Source organism: Papaver somniferum, chromosome 1, assembly GCF_003573695.1.
Source record: "Papaver somniferum cultivar HN1 chromosome 1, ASM357369v1, whole genome shotgun sequence".
Lineage (NCBI taxonomy): Eukaryota > Viridiplantae > Streptophyta > Magnoliopsida > Ranunculales > Papaveraceae > Papaver > Papaver somniferum.
The window spans coordinates 207014443-207023431 of NC_039358.1; the positions used below are offsets into that span (position 1 = coordinate 207014443).

Consider the following 8989-nt stretch of genomic DNA (forward strand, 5'->3'; position numbering starts at 1 on the left):
GTTCAATTCACATTCAACTAGATTCTTTTCAGCTTGGGAACTGAAGGAAAACAAGGCCCACCCTTGAATTGAGCAAAGAAAGTCATTTTGCTCACCCCATATCCAAACACACGTGGGGTTCCAGATGCAAGGAAACAGTTTGAGCAAGAGAGTACTACTCCACTGTTTGGAATTCTATACTGCTCGAACATCCAGCCTGCACTTGTGTAAAATGTATCACTTTATTTTACGGGTACGGGTGAATTCACGGATTCCAAACTCCAACCGCAACCAAACCGTTAAAAGTACGGATTTGAGAATATCATCCGTGTCTGGTCCATAGATCTTACGAATTGGGTGTCACCCGCAAATTTACGGACGGATACGTGTGAAATCCGCGATTACAGACTTTTTGCTCATGCCCAATGCAATGCTGGTAAATAAAGTTGGCTCATGGGCTTGACCTAGGTGTAAAATAGGGTGGGCCAAAACCTATCCATCAAAAGAAGAAACAAAGCCCTTGAAAGTTGAAACCTTTTGGGACTCTCTTTTCAAAACAGGATACCAAGTTATCAACAACAAAATAAATAAACAAACAAATCTGTCCGACACCTTTAATTCGAACGCCTTTATGGAAAAAATCATTAATGGATGCTGAAGGTTATAGCGATTACAAAGATGAAGTAGATGGAGATGAAGATTATGTCAATAATAATAAGAAGAAACAGAGGAGTGATACACAGAGGATTTATGTTCCATCTGAATTGATACTGGAGTTTCTATCAAGACTTCCTATAAAATCTCTGACGAGATTGAGCTGCACAAGTAAGTATATATACACTCACATCAATCAAAACCCAGATTTTGCAAAATATCACATGATTAATCATTCCCAGAAACACCCATCTCTTGTGTTTTACGTTTTGAATGGCAAATACGGTACAAAAAATCATCATAATTCAATGGTGTACAGAAACGTACTTCAAGATCACCAAAACAATAATGATGGTGTTGATTATCACGAAACAGTCATACACAAAACTACTGGAATATATGAATATACTAGATGGGAATTTGGTGGATATTGCAACGGTTTAGTTTGTTTTATAAATCTAGTTACTCCAATCACTCTGACGATTGATGTTTGGAATTGTACTACACGTGAATTAATAAGCATTCTCCCTCCCGTCATCGAACATTTTCATCCGCACGGTAACGGATATTATCCGATGTCTTGTGGATTTGGTCTTGATTCCATTAACAATGAGTATAAGTTCGTATTCTTTGTTCTCATGATCAGAACGAAAACTTTGAAGTGTTTGGTTTATACATTTGGAATCAAATCTTCTTGGACAGAAGTTAGTCTCCCTACGTACCACTATCCAACGGAAAATCATGCTAGTAGACTGGCTACATTCGCTTCTTATGGAGGAGGAGGAGCTTTGTTTTGGAGGACCCGTGATCCTCAGATCATTCTCTTGTTTGACCTTCACGAACACAAGTTAGAGAACACTCGTCTCCCAGTAGGACGCGATGAATATCGTTTATTTGAGCATAAAGGGATTTTAGGTGTTGCGGTTCTGGGAAAACAATTACCGTTGGTAATAGGAACAAGTACAACAACCACATTGGAAAAGGTTCACTTGAAAATATTGGAGGATTACAAACAGGGCAACGTATGGGTCAAGCTAGAGACCATTGATCTTTCGTCATTTTCGATTCCCTTTACACGGGATTCTCTTTTAGTGAGCATCTCCGATGAGATTTTACTATACTGGAGGGACACCTGCAGAAGTTTTCAGTTCTTCAATCTGCATAAGAAATGTCTCAAGGTGGTTAAGGACCTTGATCCATGCTTTTTCGGCAGGAGATTACGCCAATGGCTTACAGGGCTAGATCACTATTGGCTGCATTGTGAGGTTGAAAACATGTGCTCTTTGAAAACCTTGTTGCCCAGACGAGCTCGACGAGTATCTACCCGTGACAGTTTAGAATTCATTATGGAGAACGGCTGTCATCAGATGTGGCTTATGCCAAAGCCCAAAACAGTACTGGGAGGCGTTTTTACTTCATATTACCAATCTAAAAGCAACGAACACTACTGGTTTGATGGTTAATTTTATTTTAGTTCCCAGTAGTTTTTTTATTTTTGCACTGGATTTTCATTTATGTTTTTTATGATGGAAATTGTTTCTGGTAAAAAATCCTTTACTTGTTCATATAATTCCTTTTTTCTTTGAGAAAATGGGCTATATAGCCAAAATTAGGTGCTTCCTGGGCCAATTAGACAGTTAGGATTCGGCCTGGGTCAAATAGCCAATGGAGAGAAGTTTATGTTAATACCCTTTTGGAAGGGATATCTTCTTCTCGTCTTCTTCGTCTCCTCAAACATAAATCAGATCTAAGAAAACCAAAAGAAAGCTCTCGTTTTCCATCACTTCTGCACCTCATCTTTCTTGTTTTCCATCATCTCCGTTACCAAACAAAACAAGTATCATCGTCTTCATCTTCTTTATACACCGTTTCACCGAAAATAAATCTGTGTTTGAATTTAAATCTGATAAATTATATTATTCATGTCGATTGATTTAAAAGAAATAGGGTTTGCTACTGCGATTTGATGAATAATTGAAGTTGTGGAGAAGTAGGGTGTGATATTGATTATTGGAGAATAATGGTATTGGTGGTCGATGCTGTGGGTGTCGAATTTGGGATCTGACTTGAAGCTACTGTCATGGATTGTGTTGATGGAAGTGAGGAGAAAAGAGTTCAAGTTTTCTGGTGGTATTTGGTTTGACTTAGTGGTGGTGTTATTCAGTTCTTGGCTGTAAGAATCAAAGAAGATGAATTTGAGATGGGATCGATGGATGGGTTTGTTTTAGAGAAGTGAAGAAATTGCAATCGATCGATGAAGATGAATAAGATGGTTCCATGTTGAATCTGATGATGATAAATTTCGTTGATTCGTATTTGACGAGGTAAGTGATTACAAGTTCTTCATTTATTCATTATGAATTGATAGTTTGTTTTGTCAATCTATGAGATTGTGCGAAAAATTAAGGCTAAATTAGAGGGTTTTTGGATGTTTAGATTGATTACAAAACTGAATTTCTTGATGTAGATTCAGAGATATGCATGTATCTAACTATTTTGCATAAACACTTTATGAAGTGATTTTGTTCTACATACAAGCTTCAAGTCGGAAATAATTGGATGCAAATGTTATCATTAATTTGAATTTGGTTGAAATGATTTTCATCCATGTCTAAATAAGTATGAAACTTGTATCATCTTGTTATAGACGAAACCGGTATCATCCTGAATTAAACCCAAAAACTATGAGATGAATGCATTATAGACTTTTTATTTTTCCTTATTGCTTAAACATGGATGAAACGGGTATCATCCTGTTTTGAATTTGATTGAATTGTTTTTCATCCATGTTTATGGTTTGGATTGAATTGCTTAAACTAGTTTGAGATTAATTGAATTAGGCTTGGATGAAACTGGTTTCATCCTGTTTTGGGTTGAGCTGAAGTTGTTTTCATCTAAGTTTAAACAAGGATGAAACTAGTTTCTCTCATTGTAAACAAGGATGGAACTAGGTTCATCCTTTACTAAATTTGGTTGAATTTTCTTTCACTCATTTTAAAATAGGATGAAATCAGTTTCATCTATAGGTAGGATAAATCTATGATTTTTGAATTAGGTATCACTAATTGTAAACAAGGATGAAACTGGGTTTCATCCTACACTAAATTGGGTTGAATTTGGTTTCACCCATTTTAAAATACCATGCAATTGGTTTTCATCCTATACTAAATTGGGTTGAATTTAGTTTCACCCATTTTAAACTAGGATGAAAACGGTTTCATCTTATACTAAACTGCTGAAGAAGTCAGATTTTATAACCGATATATTTCAATATGTATAACAAAGTTGATTCCTTGAATGAAAAAAACGTATCATCCAAATTATTTGTATGCTTCTTTTTTTTTAACTTTTGGTTGTAATCACAGGCATTAGCTGATCCATATTTTCATGGTTTGGCAAATGTGGACCGTGAACCATCAACGCAACCCATCTCAAAATTTGAGTTTGAGTGTGAAAGGACGAAATTGTCGAAGGAAGATGTACGAGAATTAATTTACCGAGAGGTATCTGAACAGCTTGATCTCAATTATTTTACATCTTTCATTTAATAGATGCTTTGTAGTATAACTATTTTCTTAAAATCAACAGATATTGGAGTATCATCCCCAAATGCTTCAGGAATACCTGAATGGTGCAGATCAAACTAGCTTCCTGTACCCAAGGTACGCCACGTGATTAGATTCTCTGATCAACTTTGTTTATTATCCTTCTTTGTGAGACACCCTTTTTGAAGACGACTTTTGTTGTGCAATTATTTCTTACTTTGTCTATTAGTGAACATTAGTCGTTTCATGATTGTGATCATCCTGGTTCATATCACAGTTGCTGGAACAATTATCGACATAATTAGATGTTCTAGCATGTTTCCTCGATATAACTTGTAGAAGCATGTTGATTTTCTTAATGCTCATTGTGGTTCTAGGTAAACCAGTTCTAGTATAATTGCAGATAAACATGCTCATCCTATCGTTACATCTTTAGGTACCTATCATGAGGTTTTTGCATGTTCACCTGCAGTACATTGGAATTTTGATCTTTGTTGAAACACTATATTCTTACACTCCATAACCTATATTTGAGGTTTGCCAAACTAAGCAATTTCTGATCAAATCTATTAGTTTTGCTTCAGTTATTAAAACTATTAGTCGGTTTGTTATCAAATTTGATAATTTAGAATAAATATTTTATCTCAAGAGGAGTAGTTATCATAACTGACCATTTGCTCATTTTATGCCAACATAGTGGAGTTGATCGTTTCAAACGACAGTTTGCTCATTTGGAGGAGCATTATGGTAAAAGCGGTGAGAGAAGCACTCCTCCACTTCAGAGACAACATGCGTCTTTACCTAGGTAATTGTTTATACTGAACATGTGTTGATAGTTGACACAGTACATTACCTCTTCATTTTATTGAATGAAAAAGATCTACATCATCCTAAAGGGCTCCCTTGGGCATTTTCCATGGGCTGCTTTTTTGAAGGTTTAGTCAAGTTGTGGACCCTGTGACCTACAAATAACCCCATCAAACGATGGTTCATGGCAGTTAAAATGTGAAGCATAAGTATACTTTGATGGGGTGAAAGGTATTGGTTAATGGAGAATAATGGCAATTTAAGTTTACTAAATTACTCTTAAATGGATAGGCTGCTCGATTGAAACCTGTGAGATCAATACCTTCAGCAGTTCTTAAAGGTGTTAAAGGCTTAGCCATTTTGACTGGAGTTGTTGATAGCACTTGGCCTGGCAGAGAAGGCAGTGAACTGCAGGTGGTCTTGTAACTGCTTACAGGGAAGCTGGAAGGATTTTGCAGTTACAGTGGTTGAATGTTGTACAAGCTCTGTTTTACATACTCTGTATTTTGCTGTACAAGCTCTGTTTTGCTCTGTTTTTTACTCTGTTTTAGTGCTCTGTTTTTTTGCTCTGTTTGAGTACTCTGTTTTGCTTGCAATTAACTCGTAAAACAGAGCAAAACAGAGCAAACTAATTCTGTTTTTTTTGTTGTTGTTGTACTCTGTTTTTTTTATAGATTTCTTTGTTCTTCTCCATCCCAGTAAACATTTGTAGAAGATAGGGACATAATTGTCTCTTCAGGTTAATAAATAAAAAATATTCCGAGTCAAATATCCATTTTGGCTAAATGAACAGTATTTTTCTAATTTTTGGCTATATAAACAGTATCTAAACCGAAGAGTCTATTTCACCCATGAATTTTATGTTTTGGTCTTTTTGACCAATTTTGTGTTTTTCTTTCTATAGTTATTACATATCCAAATCCAAGAGATATACGTTCTTGATTGACTGCAACTCTTTAACGACCTGTACCATTTCCATCCTATCTTCGGGTGAGTTGATCGAGCATCCAACACCAATTTTGACAATCCTTGTCAAAGCTATAGACATCTTGGCTTCGATTTCACAATCGATTGCTTCGAGGAACAAGTATTGTAGGATCAACAATCTGTACAACCTGATCAGTAACAAGAGCCATGTTGCCAAAGCTATGGAGGTTCAATCCATCCTCAAACATGTCATCTGTAGGTCTCTTTCCCGTAAACATTTCTAGCAACATGATCCCGTAGCTGTAAACGTCTCCGTTCGTTGATACTTCACTACCCATTCCATACTCTGAAATTCAATTATAATACTTAGCAGTCTAGACAATTTCTAAGAGCTTATTAGAGAGGGAAAAAGATTTTTTTTCACCTGGAGAAGCATAGCCAACCGAGCCCCTTACACCTACTTAAGTACTATATTGGAATGATATTTAGATTCATCGTTGATGATGACTCCGCCAAGAAACTTAGCTAATCCAAAATCGCCGACATGTGCATTCATTTCATCATCAAGTAAAACGTTACTTGGCTTTAGATCACAGTGAACCAGTGGTGTCTGACAATGGTGATGAAGATATTCTAATGCACAAGCTATATCAGTGGATATATTTAATCTCTCCGTAAAACTCAAGAATCGTTTTTTCAACCTCTGAAGCTGATTGTCATTTGTCGTTGGATGCAACCACTGTACTTGTTTCTTGGCTTAATGCTAGTGTGCCTTTGTAAACAGAACCATAACTGCCAGCGCCAACTAAATTTTCTAGGGAGAACCCATTTGTTGCTGCAAAAAGCTCTCTGAATGAGATCTTCTGAAACATTTTATCCGAAGGAGTCTCTGAAGTGAGAAGAGAAGATTTCTTGGTTGTTTTTATCTTCCGGAAGAATATAAGAATGGAACCCAGAAAAATGATGAAAATGACTGCTCCGAATATTATCAAAAGCAGTCTCTTAATTGAAAAATGTACTTCGCTTTGTTCCTTAGAGCCAGGTCAGGGGAAACTTGATAAATTCAACATAGGAATGCCTCCACATAGCTTATTGTTTCCAAGGATTGAAAATGCACTTATATTCTTGAAAATTCCTTGTTTTGACACTTCACCTTCAAACTCGTTGTAAGACAGATTCAAATATTCAAGGGAAATGAAAGACTCAAGATACTTAGGAATTGGACCAGACAAGTGATTGCGTGACAGGTCTAAGTTTTCGATACCCTTCAAACTTCGTAAGGATGAAGGAAGGATCCCTTCAAATAAATTATCTTGTAGATTGAGGTATCTTAAGCCAAGACACTTCTCCAAAGAGCTTGGAATTTTGCCAAATAATTGATTATGTGAGAAGTCAATTGCGGTTATCTTTTCCAAGTTTCCGACCTCCGAAGGAAGATAACCAGTTAAGCTGTTCCAAGATAAATCCAGCAAAATGGACAATGAAGAACTACTAACAAGTTGTTTTGGTATAGGACCAATAAGTGTTGATTAAACTTCAACATTAAGCCTAAGATAATCTCTAACAAGTTGGTTAGGATAAGAAAAGGCAATTGATGTAATCCTAAGGGAATTAGAAGTCATCTAGTTCTAAGAAAAGGAAAGACATGTAATAAGGTAATAGGACTAGGAAAAGGAATTCATAGTTCTATATATATATGATCACCAAAGTTGTGGTTGATCATATGAGCAAGATTAGAGCTTGTGTTTAGTTTTGAGAGATTTTCTAAACATCAATAAAGAGAGTTTTCTTTATATAAGCTAAGTTTCATCTTGCAGTTTCCATTAATTGGTATCAGAGCGAGGTTTCTGAGCCATGAAAAACGAAACCACCATTGTGGGTGTAAAACAGTTCACGCCACCATCAGTACAAGTTCCAATCCTCAACGCCACAAACTACACAGTATGGGCCATGAGAATGAAGGTACTGATGAAAATCTACAAAGTTTGGGAAACAATTGATCCTGGTACATTGGACCCAGACAAAAAAAATGTTGTCATTGGATTACTCTTTCAAGCAATACCAGAATGTCTTGTTCTACAAGTTGGTGAACAGGAAACTTCAAAGAAAATTTGGGATGCAATAGAGGCACGTAATCTCGGAGCTGATCAAGTTAAAGAAGCCCGTCTGCAAACCTTAATGCCTGAATTTGAAAGAGTGAAGATGAAAGACACTGATACTATTGATAGTTTTGCAGGAAAGCTATCAGAGATAGCCTCAAAAGCTGCGTCACTTGGACAATCCATTGATGAAGATAAACTGGTAAAGAAGTTTCTCAATAGTTTACCAAGATCCAAGTATATTCATATCATAGCTTCTCTCGAACAAGTCTTAGATTTAAAGAAGACTAGCTATGAAGATATAATTGGAAGATTGAAAGCATATGAAGAGAGAATCCTTGATGAAGAGAACAATGGAGAAACTCAAGGAAAACTCTTGTACACAAACTCTTACCAACAAAACTCTGCGACAAGAGGAAGAGGTCGTGGAAGAGGTGGTAGAGTAAGCAGAGGCCGAGGAAGGTTTAACTCACGAGATAGAACAACAAGTCAGAATGATCAAAACCAAGGGAAAGAAAAGAAGGATAGATCAAACATTATTTGTTACAGATCTGATAAACCAGGACACTTCTCCTCTGTATGCCCTGAAAGAATACAAAAGATGGAAGAAGCAAACAAGAATGAAACAAGGGAAGCAGATACAACTCTTTTCATGCACGAAGTTGTATTCTTAAACGAAAGGAAACTAATACCAAAGAACTACGAATCAAAGGATGGAGAAGAAGGAATATGGTATTTAGATAATGGAGCCATCAATCACATGACTGGTAAGAGACACTACTTTTCTGAACTCAATGAGAAAATCAAAGGACAAGTGAAGTTTGGGGATGGATCTTCTGTAGAAATTGAAGGGAAAGGATCAATTATATTTCAGAGCAAGACCGGAGAACAGAAGCTTGTCACAAACATCTACTTTATCCCAAACTTACAAAGCAACATTCTAAGTTTAGGACAAGCTACAGAAGTTGGATGTGATGT

At 36.4% G+C, this 8989-nt stretch overlaps 1 long non-coding RNA gene across 1 annotated transcript; it reads left to right on the forward strand.

Moving 5' to 3' along the window:
- Window positions 1–4093: 4093 nt before the first annotated feature.
- Window positions 4094–4978, forward strand: LOC113335929. The gene is made up of 3 exons (XR_003353540.1): window positions 4094–4136; window positions 4222–4295; window positions 4876–4978. It is a non-coding gene; the product is annotated as an uncharacterized LOC113335929 (long non-coding RNA).
- Window positions 4979–8989: the final 4011 nt, after the last annotated feature.